Raw genomic sequence first — 7,500 nt, 5'->3', positions numbered from 1 at the left:
TTGTGTTTAGATGAGCAGGATACCAGGTGAAACATTGTGTTTAGATGAGCAGGATACCAGGTGAAACATTGTGTTTAGATGACCAGGATACCAGATGAAACATTGTGTTTAGATGACCAAGATACCGGTGAAACATTGTGTTTAGATGACCAGGATACCAGGTGAAACATTGTGTTTAGATGACCAGGATACCAGGTGAAACATTGTGTTTAGATGAGCAGGATACCAGGTGAAACATTGTGTTTAGATGAGCAGGATACCAGGTGAAACATTTGCCTGAAGACTCAAACTGAATTCTCCCTCTATGTACTCTACACACTTCAGTCTGAGACTGCTGTCATTGAATTAGTTTGTGCTGACAAAACGATAATCAAGCGATTTGGATTGTTTTTAAACCTATCAGAACATCAAAGCCATTGACACGTTTTCAAAACGCCGTTTTACCCACGTGTGTTCTGGCTCTGGGCCCAACCCATCGGTTTCTGGACCAATCAGTACAATTAGAGTGTTTTTCCATTCTAGAACTTGTCGGAGAGGGAGTCAGACCCAGACGATGAGTCTGAGTAGCCAGACAACTGGAAAAGGATACATGTTCCATGTGGATTAATACAAGTATACACACACACGCTCTCTCACTGGACAGTTTATTAGGCACACCCATCTAGTACTGGGTCAGACCCCCGCCCGACCCCACTTTGCCTCCAGAACAGCCTGAATTCTTCGGGGGAATTCTACAAGGATGTCGGAGACGTTCCGCAGAGATGTTGGTCCATTCTGACATGATGGCAGCGCGCAGTTTGCTGCAGATGGGACGGCGACACATTCAGGCTGCGAAGAAACCTATTCCATCTCATCCCGAAGATGCTCCGTTGGGTTGAAGGTCTGGTTCTGCACACCACCATTGTACTGCTCTGTTATTTTTCCTGTTTTGTTCGCTCGCACGATTCTTTCCCTTGTCCTCGGACGAGCTGTTTTCACCCACAGGACTTCCGCTGACTGGATATTTGTCGAGGCGTTTTTTCGGTAAACCCTAGACACTGTCGTGCGTGAAAAGCCCCGGGTTAAGGCGGCCGACGATCGTGCCACCGCTCAAAGGGTCGCTTAGGTCAATCATTTTTTGTCCCTTCTAACGTTCAATGGAACAGTAACTGAATGCCTGTCTGCCTGCTTTATATAACAAGCCAGGGCCACGTGACTCACTGTCTGGAGGAGCGATCCATTGTAGTGAATGGTGTACCTAATAAACTGTCCGATGGAACAGTAACTGAATGCCTCGATGCCTGTCTGCCTGCTTTATATAACAAGCCAGGGTCACGTGACTCACTGTCTGTAGGAGGGAACCATTTTTTTTGTGTGAACGTGGGTGGTTGTACCTAATAAACTGTCCAGTGAGTGTTTACCTCATCCCATTAGTGTGTACAGTAATGTTATATATGTGTGTATTTTACTTCTGTTATTCGGTTGACCAGGCTGTGCTGTAAGGTCAAAGGTTGACGTGTGCGGACCATGCTCAGTGATGAAGTTTCCCCTGGGTACAGATCTAGGATCAGTTTCCTCTAGGTACAGATCTAGGGTCAGTCTAGGTTCAGATCTAGGGTCAGTCTAGGTTCAGATCTAGGGTCAGTCTAGGTACAGACCTAGGATCAGTTTCCCCTAGGTGCAGATCTAGGATAAGGTTCCCCTAGGTACAGATCTAGGATCAGTTACCCCTAGGTACAGACCTAGGATCAGTTTCCCCAAGGTACAGATCTTGGGTCAGCTTCCACTTCCCCAAATCCGAACCATTATTGGGGGAAATGCTGAACTGACCCAAGATCAGCATCTAGGGGCAACTTCTCCCTGTTATGTGAAGCTCCTGTGTTTTAACCCCTGTGCTGTCACAAAGAAGGGCGATCGATGTGATTCTCTTGGCACTCTACTGTGTGTGTGTGTGTGTGTGTACAGGGCCTTCAGAAAGTATTCACACTCCTTGACTTTTTCCAAATGTAGTTGTGTTACAGCCTGAATTTTTTTTACATGGATTAAATGTAGATTTTGTGTCACCGGCCTCTACACACACTACCCCATAATGTCAAAGTAGAATTATGTTTTTAGACATTTTTACAATCTAATTAAAAATGTCAAATCTGAGATGTCTTGAGTCAATAAGTATTCAACTCCTTTGTTATGGCCTAAATACGTTCAGGAGTAAACATGTCTTTAACAAGTCACCTAATAAGCTGCATGGACTCTGTGTGCAATAATAATGTTTAACATGATTTTTGAATGACTACCTCATCTCTGTACCCCACACATACAATTATCTGCAAGGTCCCTCAGTCGAGCAGTGAATTTCAAACACAGATTCAACCACAGAGACCAGGGATGTTTTCCAATGCCTTGCAACGAAGAGCACCTGTTGGTAGATGGGTAGAAAGGAAAAAGCAGACATTCAATATCCCTTTGAGCACGGTAAAGTTATTAATTACACGTTTGATGGTGTATCAATACACCCAGTCACTACAAAGATACAGGCATCCTTTCTGACTCAGTTGCCGGAGAGGAAGGAAACTGCTCAGGGATTTCACCATGAGGCCAATGGTGACTTTAGAACAGTTACAGAGTTTAATGGCTGTGATAGGAGAGAACTGAGGATGGATCAACAACACTGTAGTTACTCCACAATACTAACCTAAATGACAGAGTGAAAAGAAGGAAACCTGTACAGAATAACTGTATTCCAAAACATGCCTCCTGTTTGCAACAAGGCACTAAAGTAAAACTGCCACAAATGTAGCAAAGCAGTTAACTTTTTGTCCTGAATACAAAGCGTTGTGTTTGGGGCAAATCCAATACAACACATTACTGGGTACCATTTTCAAGCATGGTGGTGGCTGCATCATGTTATGGGTATGCTTGTCATTGGCAAGGACTGGGGAAATGGAATGGAGCTAAGCACAGGCAAAATCCTAAAGCAAAACTCTGATTCAGTCTGCTTTCCGTCAGACACTGGGTGATGAATTCACCTTTCAGCAGGACAATAACCTAAAACACAAGGCCAAATATACACTGGAGTTAGTTACCAAGACGACATTGAATCTTCCTGAGTGGCCTAGTTACAGTTTTGACTTAAATCGTCTTAAATCTCTGGCGAGACTTAAATGGTCGTCTAGCAATTATCAGCAATCAATTTGACAGAGTTTGAAGAATTTTTAAAAGAGTGATGGGTAAATGTTGTACAATCCAGGTGTGTAAAGCTCTTAGAGACTTACCCAGAAAGACTCACAGCTCTTAGAGACTGACCCAGAAAGACTCACAGCTCTTAGAGACTGACCCAGAAAGACTCACAGCTCTTAGAGACTGACCCAGAAAGACTCGCGGCTCTTAGAGACTGACCCAGAAAGACTCCCGGCTCTTAGAGACTGACCCAGAAAGACTCACAGAATACTTATGTAAATGAGATATTTCTATATTTATTCTAAAATAAATCTGCAAACATTTCTAAAAACATGTTTTTACTTTGTCATTTGAGGTATTGTTTGTATATGGGTGAGAAAAAAAAAATATATATATAATCCATTGTGGCTGTTACCCAACAAAATGTGGACTAAAGTCAAAGAAGGTCTGAATACTTTTGTGAAAATTGTAATACCAGAGAGGTTATAATAGATAGAGAGGGAGAGAATGTGCGTCTGTCTGAGTTCGTACCACTGTTTGAACATGTACGCCTCAATGAAATGAAATACTGTTGCTAAGTGACACTTTTGTTTGTAAACATTTTTATTGTAACGTGGACCGATGGGCAGGAGACTTGGAACTGTCTCTATGACAACATGTATTACGTTGTAAATGCGACCGTAGAAACCTGTTGTACTGAAGTTAGCCGCTCCACACATACCTTCTGTAACTGACTGACCGTCATGAACGAGAATGGAAGCAACACTAGTGTGTAGATTATCTTTCTCTCTGCACGTAGCCTAGTGGTCAGAGCGTTGGACTAATAACCCAAAGATTGCCGGATCGAATCCAAGAGCTGACAAGGTAAAGACAAATATATCGTTCTGCCCGTGAACAAGGCAGTTCCCCGGTAGGCCGTCATTGTAAATAAGAATGTGTTCTTAACTGACTTGACTAGTTTAAATAAAATAAAAAATAATTGTTGGAAAATGACCCGCATTTCACTGTTAGTCTCTACACCTATTGTTTTACGAAGAATGTGACAAATAAAATGTGATTTCGATTTAGTACTGTACATCCCTATAGCTTCACTCCTTTTCTTGTGGGACTGAGAACGCTGGAAACACACAGATATATTCACCTCACCTGTTGAACTGGGTAGGGTTGTGAATGACATCCCCAGGCTAAAGGAGAAAGTGTCTGGTGGATTAGGGTTTTGAACGAAGGGAAATATATATTTGACCATAATGACTCCATATATTGTATTGTAACGACCCTGGGTTTATAATCGCGGAAATCGACTCTGCAGCACGAGCATTCTTTTGCGGCACAGTCGACAGCGCGCCGGACCTCGGGCTAGAAGAGACCTGCTCCCTGCCTGTTTCATTACAGTATATTTATAGTCTGATCATAATGATTATGTTACGTAAAAAGCCGAATCCACTAGTTTGAAGGTTTGTCGACATACGTTTGTATATATAGTGTATCTCAGCTCGGATGTCGACCCACCACCTCAAGCACAATCTTTTGTATACTGTATATAGTGTATGTTTACATCTCTCAATTCAAAGGGCTTTATTGGCATGGGAAACGTGTTTACATTGCCAAAGCAAATGGAATAGACAATTAACAAAAGGGAAATTAACAAGGGAAACGTTAGTAAACAGTACACTCACAAAAGTGTTGAAAGAATAAAGACATTTTAAGTCTTATATTATTGGCCATGTACAGTGTTGTAACAACGTGCAAGTAGTTGAAGTATGAAAGGGAAGATAAATAAACATAAATATGGGTTGTATTTACAATGCTGTTTGTGGTCCACTGGTTACCCTGTTCTCATCGCAACGGACCACAGAGGTCTGCCTATGGCCGCCTGTCTCCATAGCATTTTCTTAAGTTTGGGTCAGTCACAGTGGTCTGGTATTCTGCCACTGTGTACCATCTGTTTAGGGCCAAATAGCAGTCTAGTTTGCTCTGTTTTTTTGGTTGATTCTCTCTTTCTCTCCCCTGCCTCCCTCTTCACACCTATAGAGTCTGTTAAATGTGTTTGTTAGGGATGAGACCATACCCCCTCTGGGCCGAGCCTATAAACAGACAGGCTTTATAAACAATGCTACTCTCTCTCTCTCCATGTCAATTCAATTCAAGGGGCTTTATTGGCATGGGAAACATGTGTTAACATTGCCAAACCAAGTGAAATAGATAATATACAAAAGTGAAATAAAAATGAACAGTAAACATTTAAACTCACAGAGGTTCCAAAACAATAAAGACATTACAAATGTCATATTATATATATATACAGTGTTGTAACGATGTACAAATGGTTAAAGTACAAAAGGGAAAATAAATAAACATAAATATGGGTTGTATTTACAATGGTGTTTGTTCTTCACTGGTTGCTCTTTTCTTGTGGCAACAGGTCACAAATCTTGCTGCTGTGATGGCACACTGTGGCACACTGTGACCTGTATGCTCTAATCGGCTGGCCCTTGCTATATATTCGTCGCCAGACCCACTAGCTCCAGGTCATCTATACGTCTTTGCTAAGTAAAGCTCCGCCTTATCTCAGCTCACTGGTCACGATAACACCCACCCGTAGCACGCGCTCCAGCAGGTATATCTCACTGGTCATCCCCAAAGCCAACACCTCCTTTGGCCACCTTTCCTTCCAGTTCTCTGCTGCCAATGACTGGAACAAATAGCAAAAATCACTGAAGCTGGAGACTCACATCTCCCTCACTAACTTTAAACATCAGCTATCTGAGCAGCTAACCGATTGCTGCAGCTGTACATAGCCCATCTGTAAATAGCCCATCCACCCAACTACCTACCTCATCCCCATATTGTTTTTATTTACTTTTCTGCTCTTTTTTACCCCTTTTTTCTCCCCAATTTCATGGTTTCCAATTGGTAGTTACAGTCTTGTCTCATCGCTGCAACTCCCTTACGGACTCGGGAGAGGCGAAGGTCGAGAGCCGTGCGTCCTCCGAAACACAACCCAACCAAGCCGCCCTGCTTCTTAACACAGCGCACATCCAACCGGGAAGCCAGTCGCACCAATGTGTCAGAGGAAACACTGTACACCTGGCAACCTGGTCAGCGTGCACCGCACCCGGCCCGCCATAGGAGTCGCTAGTGCGCGATGAGACAAGACCCAAACCCTCCCTAACTCGGACGACGCTGGGCCAATTGTGTGCCGCCCCATGGGCCTCCCCGTCACGGCCACCTGCGACAGAGCCTGGGCTCGAACCCAGTATCTCTGGTGGCACAGCTAGCACTGCGATGCAGTGCCTTAGACCGAGAGGCACTTTTCTGCTCTTTTGCACACCAGTATTTCTACTTGCACATCATCATCTGCACATCTGCACATCTATCACTCAGTGTTAATTTGCTAAATTGTAATTACTTCACTACTATGGCCTATTTATTGCCATACCTCCTCACGCCATTTGCACACACTGTATACAGTGCCTTGCGAAAGTATTCGGCCCCCTTGAACTTTGCGACCTTTTGCCACATTTCAGGCTTCAAACATAAAGATATAAAACTGTATTTTTTTGTGAAGAATCAACAACAAGTGGGACACAATCATGAAGTGGAACGACATTTATTGGATATTTCAAACTTTTTTAACAAATCAAAAACTGAAAAATTGGGCGTGCAAAATTATTCAGCCCCTTTACTTTCAGTGCAGCAAACTCTCTCCAGAAGTTCAGTGAGGATCTATGAATGATCCAATGTTGACCTAAATGACTAATGATGATAAATACAATCCACCTGTGTGTAATCAAGTCTCCGTATAAATGCACCTGCACTGTGATAGTCTCAGAGGTTCGTTAAAAGCGCAGAGAGCATCATGAAGAACAAGAAACACACCAGGCAGGTCCGAGATACTGTTGTGAAGAAGTTTAAAGCCGGATTTGGATACAAAAAGATTTCTCAAGCTTTAAACATCCCAAGGAGCACTGTGCAAGCGATAATATTGAAATGGAAGGAGTATCAGACCACTGCAAATCTACCAAGACCTGGCCATCCCTCTAAACTTTCTGCTCATACAAGGAGAAGACTGATCAGAGATGCAGCCAAGAGGCCCATGATCACTCTGGATGAACTGCAGAGATCTACAGCTGAGGTGGGAGACTCTGTCCATAGGACAACAATCAGTCGTATATTGCACAAATCTGGCCTTTATGGAAGAGTGGCAAGAAGAAAGCCATTTCTTAAAGATATCCATAAAAAGCCACCTGGGAGACACACCAAACATGTGGAAGAAGGTGCTCTGGTCAGATGAAACCAAAATTGAACTTTTTGGCAACAATGCAAAACGTTATGTTTGGCGTA

General features: G+C 43.0%; 1 protein-coding gene and 1 long non-coding RNA gene across 2 annotated transcripts in view; both read left to right on the top strand.

The window, feature by feature from the left end:
* Positions 1 to 367, top strand: part of LOC118945278 — a 1,447-nt gene extending 1,080 nt beyond the window's left edge. Inside the window, exon 2 of the long non-coding RNA XR_005040393.1 lies at positions 1 to 367. This exon is cut by the window's left edge and continues 76 nt beyond it. This is a non-coding gene — a long non-coding RNA (uncharacterized LOC118945278).
* Positions 368 to 3,429: 3,062 nt separating this feature from the next.
* Positions 3,430 to 7,500, top strand: part of stoml3b (stomatin (EPB72)-like 3b) — a 30,452-nt gene continuing 26,381 nt past the window's right edge. The window contains exon 1 of the mRNA XM_036967515.1: positions 3,430 to 4,020. The gene's annotated coding sequence lies outside the window, so the exon portion shown is untranslated. The remainder of the gene's footprint in view (positions 4,021 to 7,500) is intronic.

This window comes from Oncorhynchus mykiss, chromosome Y, assembly GCF_013265735.2.
Source record: "Oncorhynchus mykiss isolate Arlee chromosome Y, USDA_OmykA_1.1, whole genome shotgun sequence".
Classification (NCBI taxonomy): Eukaryota; Metazoa; Chordata; class Actinopteri; order Salmoniformes; family Salmonidae; genus Oncorhynchus; species Oncorhynchus mykiss.
The sequence above is the reverse complement of the archived record's forward strand: the minus strand, read 5'-3'. Positions and strand labels throughout refer to the sequence as shown.